Genomic DNA, 13,636 nt, shown 5'->3' with positions numbered 1-13,636 from the left:
GTATTACGAATGAAGCTATGAACATAGTTGAGCAAGTGTCCTTGTGGTATGATTGTCTTTTGGATATATTCCCAAGAGTGGTATCAATTGGTCTTGAGGTAGATTGATTTCCAATTTTCTGAGAAACCGCCATATTGATTTCCAAAATAGCTGTACAAGTTTGGAATCCAACTAGCAATGGAGGAGTGTTCCCCTTGCTCCACATCCTCTCCAGCATACAGAGCCACATGTGTTTTTATGTTTAAGTATGTCTCTTATATCCCTGGTTTCTCCAAGACTTTTATCATGAAGAGGTGTTGAATTTTGTCAAAGGTTTTTTCAACATCTAATGAGACAATCCTCTGGGTTTTTTTTCCTTTCAGTTTGTTTATGTGGTGGATTACATTGATGTGTGTGTGTGTGTGTGTGTGTGTGTGTGTTTGTGTGTGTGTGTGTGTGTATGTGTATGTGTGTGTATGTGTTGAACCATCTCTGTATCACTGGGATGAATCCTACATGATCATGGTGGATGACCTTTTTGATGTGTCCTTGGATTCAGTTTGTAAGTTACCTTATTATTATTTTTGCATCAATGTTCATGAATGAAATTGATCTGTAATTCTCTTTCTTTGATGGGTCTTTGTGTGTTTTTGGTGTCAGAGTGACTGTGGCCTCATTAAAAAAGAAATTGTAAATGTTCCTTCTGTTTCTATTTTGTAATATAATTTGAAGAGTATCTGTAGTAAGTCTTCTTTGAAAGTCAGGCAGAATTCTGCACTAAAACCATCTGTCCCTGGGAAGAGGTTTCAGGGATGGGACTTTTAATGACTGCTTCTATTTACCTAAGGGTTATAACTCAAATGAACCTATTTACAGAACATTTCACACAAACACAAGAGTATATACCTTCTTCTCAGTCTCTCACAAAACCTTCTCCAAAATTGACCACATACTTGGTCACAAATCTCAGCAGATACAAAAAAATTGAAATAACCCCCTGTATCTTATCAGATCACCATGGATTAAAGCTAAATTTCAGCTACAGAAACTACAGAAAGTCCACAAACTCACAGATATTGGACAAGTCTCATCTCCCACGTGTTCATTCAAGTGCTACCTTGTCTGAGAAAATGTTCCCTCGTGCTGTGTTCTGATGTTTTTAATCTGTCTACCTACAGTGCACTGTGTACAACTGGACTGTGCACATTTACAGGTTTCAGTGGACATGGACTGTGTTTTCATACTTGATCCTGCCCTTCTTCCTTTAAGGTTTACCTACTCTGGATCTCCTTAGGCATCATCTAGCTCTGAATCCCCCAGACACATGGTAGAATCTAATGAATGTTTGTTGTACAGATGTTAAGTGTGAGGGATCAGAGTATCACTCCAGACTAGGATGCTGGAAGAGAAACAGGATTTACCCCACACACACATGTGACTACCAGAAAGCTGAATAATAAACACAAAGCTTTCAGATGTTGGCAACAAGGGACAATAAGTGTTATACCTATGCTGTGGAATATTAGATAATGTGTTACATTCTTGTATGCTGTGAAATATTTGTGTAAGATGCAAATATGTGTTTCATTCTTTTATGTTGATTTGTTTAACTCTGAAGCTGCGTTACTTTGCCTGCCTAAAATACCTTATTGGTCTAATAAAGAGCTGAACAGTCAATAGCTAGTCAGGAAAGGTGTAGGTGGGGCTGTCAGGCAGAGAGAATAAATAGAAAGAAAAAGAGAAGATGGTGGAGGGGTGAAAAAAGGAGACAGAGAGGAGGATGCCAGGGGCCAGACACCCAGACAGTTAAGGAGAAAGAAGTACAGAAAGATGTATAGAATAGAGAAATGTAAAAGCCTAGAGGCAAAAGGTAGATGGGATAATTTAAGTTAAGAAAAGCTGGCTAGAAACAAATCAAGCTAAAGCTTAAGAAAAAGCCTCCATGGATTTATCTGGGAGCTAAGTGGTGGGCCCCCAAAAGAGAAAAAAAACTACATGCCTTCAAGTAGGAAGCAAAGCATGTGGGCATCACCTCAGCTCCTTCCAGAGGATCTACACTGTGGTGCCAAGAGATCTCAGACTGTCCCTACTGCAATGGCTAACATGTGCCACTAACAAACCTGAAAAGACAAAAATGAACTTTGAATAACATGACTACATATCAGAACAAAGCCTAAGTCCTTTATATAAAACCCAATGTCAGCTATCCAGTCAAAACTAACATGGGGCTATGGCACGGCTCAGCAGCTAAATGTGCTTGCTGTTAAGCCTGATGACCCAAGTTTGATCCCCAGAACCATGGTGGGGGAAGAGAACTTAGTCCTAAGAGTTGTCCTCTGACTTCCACGTGCATACTATGGATGTGCATGGCCAAACACGTGTAAAGCATTCAATAAAAACACATGAAAAATTTTAATTGCCTGGCTTGAGGCCAGTCTCAATGGCAAATGTCTATAGTCCCATGTGTTTGTGAGGCTTAGGCAAGAGAGTGAGTGGTAAGTTTGAGGCAAGGCTGGGCTACACAATAAGACCCTACCTCAAACAAACAAAGAGATACAACTATATGCTGCCTGGAGAAACCCTACTTTCAAAATAAATATGCATACAGATTAAATATATAAGAACTGGAGATGATAATAGATAGTAAGTATGTTAGAAATATATATATATATATATTATAAAGAAAGCTGTCAAAGATCTCTGAGCATCTATCAAAGTAGACTCAGGACAGGTAATGTAATTAGAGATGGGCAATATGTTAAGAGCCTACTGCATCAAGAACACATAATAATTCTCAGTGTGTACATCCCCAAAACAGACATTCAAAATATCTGAAGCCAAAAGAGAATAGGCTAAAATTATAAAATTCTTAAAATGTCTTGTGACAGCAAATATTTATTAAATATAATAGAATAAACATGAATTATAAAAAGAAACAAAAATGAAAAAACATCCTTCATTAAAATAAAAATCACTTGGAAAATTAACCAAATGAAAGATCCAAGGCAAAAGAGAAGAAAATATTCACAATATATGTTATGATAAAGTACTTGGGATATGTTAAAACACATTAGCTATCACAGAAATGCAAAATAAGAAACCATTAAAATATCTGGCATTAGAAGGCTGACATTACCAAGTGTTAGTGTGGATACAGATACAGTTTGATTGTGAAATGACTCCCACAAGCCAATGTCATTGAATTCTTGCTTCCCAGCTGATGGCACTATTATGGAAATTCTGAAAATTTTGGGAGCAAAGCCTCTCTGGAAGAAGTTGGTTACTTGGGACATGTCTTGGGGCTATAACTTATGCTCTCACTCTCTGCTCCCTACCCATCACCAAGTGGAGAGGCTCCTCTTCCACACATGCTCACATGGTGATCTCCTCGGGCACCCACAGTCAAGCAACCAAGAACTGAACCTTTCGAAACCATGAACCACAAGCTCTCCTTTGTGTTGTTCATGTCAAGTACTTGGACACAGCACTGAAAAAGTCTAGCTAACACCCTGGCCATCCATTCTGTAATTACTAACACCTAAATATTTAGAGCAACTTAATTCATAATAGACCCAAACTGTGAACAACTCCAATGCCAGTCAATGAATGAGTGCATTAACAAGCTGTGATACATCTACACAACAATTAAATGAAAGGGAACCAACTGGTAGCATGAGCTGAAGATCACAAACCATTACACAGAGCAAAGGAAGATCAACAAAGTGTGTGACAGTGCGTGATGCCAGTTAGTGAACCATGAAAGGAAGCTGGAAATCATCTATGCTGAATGAACACAGGCCAGTGCTTTCATGACTTCTGGCATGGGAAGAAGCAAAAAGGGAAATTTGAGAGATTGAGGAAACATCCTGCATGTCAATAATGGTGGTAGAATGAGCGTAGAAAATTGCTAAAACCTTTCAAATGCAAGCATTGTACTGTTTACAAATTCTATCTTAATTAAGTTGATTTACAAATGTGTAGTCTCCTGCCTCACTTTTCACTCCTATGGTCTGTGTTTTGTATCTTACTCTTAAACAGATTCTGTAGCAATACTAAGACCTGGCATAGCTCATCATCTATAATCGGCCCTTACCTTCCTATGGTAACTATGTGCCATCCTTTCTGACCTCTGCTTTAGTTGGGGAATATCCTGCGGGCAGGGTTAAGGAGCTATTCTGCATCCACCACAGGAGTCCAGGGTCATTCATTCCCTCCATTTCCAATCCAGCACATTTTTAGTGTGATTTCTCAGGTAGTTCCTAGCTTAATGGGGACAGTTGATTCCTCCTGTCTTCCTGCCCAGGAATGAGTGGTTTTGGATGGTAAGTGCAACAGTCTCTCTCCGTACTTCTTCTAGAGCAGCGGCTCTCAACATCCCTAATGCTGCAACCCTTAATACATTCCTCATGCTATGGTGACCCCCAGACATAACACCATTTTCATTGCTTCTTCATAACTGTAATTTTGCTAATGTTACGAATCATAATGTAACCCACAGGCCGAAAACCACTGTTGTAGGTGATTTTCAGGTCAACAGGGAAGCTGGTGAGGTTGATTTTGTCCTCTGAGTCTCCCCCCCCCCAACCCCGGTGAGTTTCCTGTGACAACTTCAGTCTTCCTTTCATTATTAGTTATAAAGATGTTACAGACGCCTTCAGCCAGTGCTGCTAATCTTTTACCCAGAGCATTCCGCTCAAGGTCCCTAACAATATCAGACAAGACATTTCATGCGTGTAATTGTGGCTGCATCCTTATTTTCCACATTAATGAGATGGTCTTTCAGGCTGTTCCACCTCAACAACGCTGCCCTTATCCTTCCTGGGCTTTTCAAAAGCTTTTAGGATCAAATGGGACCTCACTGGAAGTCTTTCTTTAACTTCAAAGTCACAAACAGAACTTGATGACTTCTGGAATACATGTTAAAGACTCACTTGACCATGAAAGGTAGGAGTAGTTGACGCACATGCAGAGATATGCAATGATCTCTAAATATATGGCTAACATTCAATTCCACTTTTCAGAGTTAAAAGCTAAATGAATAGCAGGGCGGTGGTGGCACACGCCTTTAATCCCAGCACTCGGGAGGCAGAGGCAGGCGGATCTCTGTGAGTTCGAGGCTGGGCTGGACTGACAGCCTCCAAAACAATACAGAGAAACCCTGTCTCGTAAAAACCAAAATAAAAATAAATAAATAAAGCTAAATGAATAAAAATTGCAAGAGCGGCTGGAGAGAGATGCACTTTAGCACTTACAAGCATGGCCTGCTCTCCTAGAAACTCAGGTTCAATTCCCATGGTGCCTCATAACTGTCTACAACTCCAGCCCCAGGGGATTCGACACCATCTTCTGGCTTCTGTGGGCACTAGGCATGCATGTGATATACAAACATACATGTAGGCAAAAGATCCATATCCATAAAAAGTTTAATTAGTAAATAAAAATTACAATGAAACACCATTATTTACCTCTGCCCAGCCCCCATTCAGAAGTCTGACAATCCACTGTATGGTAAGACTGTGTGGGAGAAATGCTTTCACATGTGGTTGGCAGGAGTGGGCAGCTGCATTCCAGTCTGGGGCAGGGGAATACAAAGGTGAGACTCAGACATCTTTGTCAGACAGCAAGGGAGTGCTCAGAGATTAAGAGGACAAAAGCAGTTGGCAATCAACAGTGCCCCTCAAAAGAAAGGGAAAGGGCCGCCTTCCATCTAAAGAGTACTAGGAGATGGGGTATTCTTTTTTTTCACCTTTATTATATTGATTAAATCATCACTGAGAAACTAAAACCACTGGGTAAAAGATTGTTAGTAAAAGAGACATCCACAAATCCTCACAGTAGCTATAACCATGACTCCCTAGCTTTTTCTGCATATATGCTCCTCAGGCTCACCCTGTAAAAACAGATTGTGATTGCCCAGATCTGGGGTGAAAGCTCCCACCTTCCTTTCTGATGAGCTCCCTAGTTATGTCCTGGCTGTTCATCCAGGGGTACCTTGCCAGGTGCCAGGGATTAAAGATTTCTTGTCCCAACACTGTTTTCTGTCTCGTTCTTAAGGACATTTACATGCCCATCACTCTTTCCTGTCTACATATTGAATGTTTTTATTCAGATATTTAATTTATTTTTGCTATTTAAAATTCATCTCAGGGCCTTCTCATCAACACTTCAATATTTTTACACAAGATGCACTAGACCCAGATTAGAAATATTAATTTCAACTCTCTCCACCTACATGTCTATCTATATTGCAAAGAGGTTTCTCAGAAAAGACCAGAGGGGTTTTTTGTTGTTGTTGCTTTGGGGGAATTTTTGGTTTTCTTTTGTTTTTTTAAGGTAACAGAAATATTACACTGAGTGACCAGGGAGAAAAGGTGATATGGTCTAATTTCCAAGTGTAAGACATGTCAGTAGGAAATGAAGAACACACTGTTAAGTCCATCATTAAAACTACTGAACAGTAAGGACAATTTTCAGAGTTCCTTCAGGGACTAATAAGCTCACTGCCCAGAAAACTGAACACAGTGATGCCATCCACTCGTGTCAGGAGTCCATGGACTCTCCGAAACTGGTCCACAGACTAATAATAACGCAGAAGCTGTGAACAGGAACATTGCTGGGTTGGAGGGCAAGACCCTCAGCCTCCAGCACTTCCAGCTAAGACATCCACAGTTCTAAAGTTGGAGGAGAAAACTACGATCTGCATAAGCAGTGTAGTTTAGTACTTTCAACCTTGGGGAGCAATAAAACAAATTCAAAGTAACCATTCTGGATCAAAGACACTATTTCTTATCTTTGTGGAGACTATTGAATCGGGGAGGGGGGTAGAAAGAGAGGTGTGAGAACAGAAACAGCCCAAGATATCCCTCTCACACAGTACAGACAGTAGGAACTGGGTCTCCATTCAGGGAATTTTAGGCTAGGACTGACTGCCTTATGTTGATCAGGGAACTTTGACTCTCATCTGAAAAGATCTTTGCATTGAGACTCTAGATTCAACAAAACAGAGAGGTATATCTGGCTCAGAACTCTGCACAGCAAATAAAATGATTTGATGGGAGTAAACAAGCCTGCTGTGCTATTTATAGTTGCAGCACAAACTCACCTTCTAACACAATACAAAAAAAAAATGTGCCGTGGATCACGAAGAGTACCTAGCCCTTCCTTCTAAATATGTGGTATGTTCTCAGGGTTTATCCACCATGTGCCCCATTGCCCTTGTCACCATGGAATTAAAAAGCCTCTGTCTTCCTCTCCAGGTGATGCTCAAATTACCCCTCTCATTGAACTCTGAGTCTGTAATCCATTGATGCCTACAGGAAAGACCTGGTCCTTTGATATGCCCTCCAAGATGCTAATGGTGGATGTGTGACAACAGCATGCCCTCGCCAAACCACACTCTCCGGTTCTCTCCATAGAAGCCCTGGCATTTGATGAGCAGGAAATGTATTTGAAATCATTGTTGGCCAGAAGAGCCATTTGCTACTTGTGGTCTCTCTGGAATCAGATTCATTACAGAAACAGGAAAGGGATGGCACTTCCTATGTGGGTCCATTCACATCCCTTGGAGGCAGTAGGTAAAAGCAATAATCTTTAATCACCCCAGATCATGTGGGGCAAGAGATGTTCTGCTTGTTCTAAAATGGTGTCACCATAGTTGGTGCCAAAGTCATAAAACCTGGGTGCTAGGAATGACAATTGGAGATGTCTTGCTACTTTCTGGGATTAGGCTCAGCTAAGAATACTCTATGGCTACTGTGGAGCTGGCTTATTATAGTCACTCATAAGAGTCAACTGTTAACTCTTCATGAATTTTACAAGCATATACCAAACTGGCCTCAGACTGGCCTGGTAGAGATATTTACACAGAAACTGACCTGCTGAAGTTATATATTTACCAGCACGCTACTGTATTAATAATGACAACTTAATAAGTTATAGCATAATGGTTAAGCATATGGGGTTTAAAGTCAGGATGATTTGCGCTAAAGTCCCACCTGGCTGTTTCTCTTGTCTTTAGTCTTCCAAAAGTAAAAAAAAAAAAAAAAAAAAAAACTTAACAAATACCATTCCTGAACACTGACTTCCCATCTCTTGTTCCCATCAGGAAAACATTCATCAAAATAACACTCGTAGCTTTTCCATGGTCCTCAAAAGGTATAAAATGTAGAAGCCCTGTTGGCTCACTTTACGTCACTGCTGTGATCAAGTACAAGTTCCTCCATTCAGGAAGTCAGTGCTTTTGTCTGACCCTGGCTGGGAAGTAGAGCCTGCTGTGCAGCTCCAGGGTGAAGTCAGAAAGAACTGAAAGATGTGGAACAAGTGAAGGCAGAAGGGGATCCTCAGACCAGTCATCTATTGGCTCTTCTGGCATCAATGCTGTTGGGTGCGGAGAACGCAGTTCCAGACCCAAAGGTCCTGCATCCAATACTGGTTGACGGAAGTGGAGGAGTTGTCATAGGGTCTCACAGACGATCTGGAATCCCGACAGGTGTGTTGGTGTCCCAGCAGAAAACACAAGCATTCTCTCTTCCAGAAGTCATTAGTATTGAAATAAAACTTTTTAACCAGTAAGAGGAGAGCCATGGGAGTATTGTACCTGCTTGCACCCACCAGAAGAGAACCTTGGACCCATACCTACCAGAAGATGGAGAGACACCACCTGCACCCACTGGAAGAAGGGATGGGAAGACAACAATAAAAGAGCACATTCAACAACAGAAAAAACAATATGATGGTAGCAGAGTCTAGGGAGTCTACACTAGCAAGACCTGAACATCCCAACACAGATGAAGCAGAAGAGAATGGCCTTAAAAACAATTTTATGAAGAAGATACAGACCCTAAGAGAGGAAATGAGAAAATCCCTTAAAGATGTAGAAGAAAAAACAAAAATTCAAGAAATGGAGGAAAAGACAAACCAAAAAATTTCAAAGGAATAAACAAATATCTTAAAGAAAGCCAAGAAAAAAAACAAACAAGTGAAGGAAACAATTCGAACAGTCAAAGCTTGAAAGTTGAAATAGAGACAATAAAAAAAACAGTCTAAGGGAATGCTGGAAATACAAAAGCTGGGTAAATGATCAGGAGCTGCAGATGCAAGCATAACCAACAGAATACAAGAGATGAAAGAGAGAATTTCAAACGATGAAGATACACTAGGAGAAATATATTCATCAACCAAAGAAAATCTTAAGTGCAACAAACCCTTAACACAAAACATCCAGGAAGTATGGGACACCGTGAAAAGACCAATAACAATAATAGGTGTAGAAGAAGGTGAAGCAATGCACCTCAAAGGTGGGGAAAAATTCAACAAAATCATAGACAAAAACTTTGCCAACCTAAAGAAAGACATGAAATGAAAATACAAGAAGCTTACAGAACACCAAACAGTGTGGACCACAAAAAAAATTCCCTTGCCACATAACAATCAAAACACCAAACATAAAGAGTAAGGAAAGAATATTAAAGAGCAGCAAAGGAAAAAGACAAAGTAGCATATAAAGGCAAACCTATCAGAATTACACCTGACTTCTTCATGGAAACTCTGAAAGTCAGAAGGTCCTGGATAGACATTCTAGCAACACTAAGAGACCACGGATGCCAGCCCAGACTACTATACCCAGCAAAGCTTTCAATCACTATAGATGAAGAAAACAAGATATTCCATGACAAAACCAGATTTAAGCAATACATAGATACTAATCCAACCCTACAGAAAGTTCTGGAAGGAAAACTCCAACCTAAGGAAATCACCTACACTCACAAAATCATAGGCAATAGATAATCCTCACTTTACCAAAAAACAAAAGAAAAAGGGGAGAAAATACATACACAATACCACCACCACCACCAAATCCAAAACAAACAAGAATTAACAATCAATGGTCATTAATATCCCTCAACATCAATGATCGAAACTCACCTATAAAAAGACACAGGCAGCCGGGCGGTGGTGGCGCACGCCTTTAATCCCAGCACTCGGGAGGCAGAGGCAGGCGGATCTTTGTGCGTTCGAGGCCAGGCTGGACGGATAGCCTCCGAAACAATACAGAGAAACCCTGTCTCGTAAAAACCAAAAAAAAAAAAAAAAAGACACAGGCTAACAGAATGGATATGAAGACAGAATCCATCCTTCTGCTGCATACAAGAAACACACCTCAACTTCAAAGACAGACGTTACCTCAGAGTAAAGGGTTGAGATAAGATTTTCCAACCAAATGGACCCAAGAAACAAGCTGGTGTAGCTGTCCTAATATCTAACAAATTAGATATCAAACTAAAATCAATCAAAAGAGATGAAGAAGGCCATTTCATATTCACTGCAGGAAAAGTCCATCAGGATGAAGTCTCAATTCTGAACATCTATGCCCCAAATACAAAGGCACTCACATTCATAAAAGAAAAATTACTAAAACTCAAATCACACATAAGACCTCAAACACTTAAAGTGGGAGACTTCAACACCCCACTCTCACCACTAGACAGGATCACCAGACAGAAACTTAACAAAGAAACAAAGGAACTAACAGAAGTTATGACCCAATTGGGTTTAACAAACATCTATAGAACATTCAATCCAAACACAAAAGAATATGCATTCTTCTCGGGGTCACATGCAACCTACTCTAAAATTGACCACATACTTGACAACATAGCAAACCTCAACAGATACACAAAAATTGGAATAACCCCCTGTATTTTATCAGATCACCATGCATTAAAGTTAGAATTCAACAGCAATACATATTGCAGGAACCCTAACAAACTCGTGGAAATTGAACAATTTGCAATTGCACCATTCCTGGGTCAAGGAAGAAATAAAAAAAGAAATTAAAGGCTTCCTAGAATTCAATGAGAATTAAGACAAAACATACCCAAACTTATGGGACACTTTGAAAGCAGTGTTAAGAAGAAAGTTCATAGCACTAAGTACCCACATGAAGAAACTGGAGAATACTCACACTAGATAATTAACAACACAACTGAAAGATCTAGAACAAAAAGAAGCAAAGTCACCCTGGAGGACTGAACACAAGGAAATAATCAAATTGTGGGCTGAAATCAATAAAGTAGAAACAAAGAAAACAATACAAAGAATCAATGAAACAGAGTTGGTTCTTTGAGAAAATCAACAAGATACACAAACGTTTATCCAAACTAACCAAAAGGCAAAGAGAACATGCAAATTAACAAAATCATAAATGAAAAGAGGGACATAATAATGGACACTGAGGAAATCCAGAGAATCATTAGGTCATACTTTGAAAACTCAAACTCAAAAATTTAATGGAGATGGACAATTTTCTGGCTAAATACCACTTACCAAAATTAAATCAAGAACAGACAAGCAATTTAAATAGACCTATAAGCCCTAATGAAATAGAAGCAGCCATCAAAAGTCTCTCAACTAAAAAAAGTTCCAGGGCCAGATGGTTTCAGTGCAAAATTCTACCAGAAATTCAAAAAGAGCTAATACTAATACTCCTCAAAGTATTCCATTCAATAGAAGCAGAAAGGTCATTGCCAAACTCTTTTTACAAGGCTACAGTCACCTTGGTACTCAAACCACACAAAGACACAATTAAGACAGAGAACTACAGACAAATATCCCTCATGAACACTGATGCAAAAATACTCAATAAAATACTGGCAAATCAAATCAAAGAACACATCAGAAAAATCCTCCACCATGACCACGTAGGCTTCATCCCAGGGATGCAGGGATGGTTCAACATATGAAAATTAATCAGTATATTCCACCATATAAGCAAACTGAAAAAGAAAAACCACATGATCATCTCACTAGATGCGGAAAAAGTCTTTGACAAAGTCCAACAACCCTTCATGATAAAGGTCTTGGAGAGATCAGGTATAACAGGAACATACCTAAACATAATAACAGCAAACTGACAGCCAACATCAAACTATATGGAGAAACTCAACGCGATTCCTCTAAAATCAGGAACAAGACAAGAAAGCCCAATCTCTCCATATCTCTTCAATATTGTACTAGAAGTTCTAGCTAGAGCAATAACACAATAAAAGGAAATCAAGGGGATACTAATTGGAAAGGAAAAAGTCAAACTTCACTATTTGCAGATGATATGATAGTTTACATAAGTGACCCAAAAAATTCTACCATGGAACTCCTACAGCTGATAAACTCCTTGAGCAAAGTGGCAGGATATAGATTAACTAAAAATAATATCAGTAGCCCTACTATATATAGATGATAAATGGGCTGAGAAAGAAATCAGAGAAGCATCACCCTTTACAATTACCACAAACAACATAAAATATTTTGGGATAACTCTAACCAAACAAGTGAAAGACCTGTATAACAAGAACTTTGAGTCTTTAAAGAAAGAAATTAAAAAAGATACCAGAAAATGGAAAGATCTCCCATGCTCTTGGATACATAAGATCAACATAGTAAAAATGGCAATCTTGCTAAAAACAATCTACAGATTCAATGCAATCCCCATAAAAATCTCAACACAATTCTTCACAGACCTTGAAATAACAATACTCAACTTTATATGGAAAAACAGAAGACCCAGGATGACCAAAACAACCCTGTACAATAAAGGAACTTCCAGAAGCATCACCATCCCTGACCTCAAGCTCTATTATAGAGCTATAGTCCTGAAAACAGCTTGGTATTGGCAAAAAATAGGTAGGTAGACCAATGGAATGGAACTGAAGATCCAGATATTAATTCACACACCTAGGAGCACCTGATTTTTGACAAAGAAGCTAAAATTATACAATGGAGAAAAGAAAGCATCTTCAACAAATGGTGCTGGAATAGCTGAATGCTGGCATGTAGACGATTGCAGATAGATCCATGAACAAAACTTAACTCCATATGAATCAAAGACCTCAACATAAATCCAATCACATTGAACCTCTTAGAAGAGGAAGTGGAAAGTACCCTTTAATGAATTGGTATAGGAGACTATTTCCTAAACTAACACCAGTAACACAGACACTGAGATCAACAATTAATAAATGGGACCTCCTGAAACTGAGAAGCTTCTGTAAAGCAAAGGACACAGTCAACAAGACAAAACAGAGGCCACAGAATAGGAAAAGATATTCACCAACCCCATATCTCACAGAGGGCTGATTTCCAAAATATACAAAGAACTCAAGAAGCTAGTCACCAAAACATCAAATAAACCAATTAAAAAGTGGGATGCAGAACTAAATAGAGAATTCTCAATACAGGAATCTAAAACTTAGAAAAGTGTTCAACTGATAAGAACAGATACTACACTTGATCTTAGCCAAAAGGCCAAAGTCTATTTGTACGCCAGGGATAAATACTACCCAAGGCCCCATAGATTACCTAGGCTTCCTTACTGACACCCACCTTCAGGGGGTCTGGGTTAGTTCCATGCTTTCCACACAGCCATGAATCTGGAGTCCAAGAGCTTCCCCTTGTTCAGGTCAACTGTTTCTGTGAGTTAAACCAGCCCACTCTTAACTCCTTTGCCCATCAGTTCTTCCTTTCTGACACTGGGTTCCAGGGGTTCAGTTCAGTGTTTTCTGTGGGTGTCTGTCTCTGCTTTCATCAGTCGCTGGATGAAGGTTCTGTTTCCCAGACACTGGCAGTGGGATTGTATGCTGGAACTCCCCTAATTCATGTCTAA

The 13,636-nt window shown here is 39.5% G+C and overlaps 1 pseudogene; it reads right to left on the bottom strand.

Annotated features, from left to right (window-relative positions):
* Positions 1-13,169: 13,169 nt before the first annotated feature.
* Positions 13,170-13,289, bottom strand: LOC121143409 (annotated as a pseudogene).
* Between the last annotated feature and the right edge of the window lie 347 nt (positions 13,290-13,636).

The sequence above is a fragment of the Mesocricetus auratus genome, unplaced genomic scaffold, assembly GCF_017639785.1.
Source record: "Mesocricetus auratus isolate SY011 unplaced genomic scaffold, BCM_Maur_2.0 Super-Scaffold_100011, whole genome shotgun sequence".
Classification (NCBI taxonomy): domain Eukaryota; kingdom Metazoa; phylum Chordata; class Mammalia; order Rodentia; family Cricetidae; genus Mesocricetus; species Mesocricetus auratus.
The sequence above is the reverse complement of the archived record's forward strand: the minus strand, read 5'-3'. Positions and strand labels throughout refer to the sequence as shown.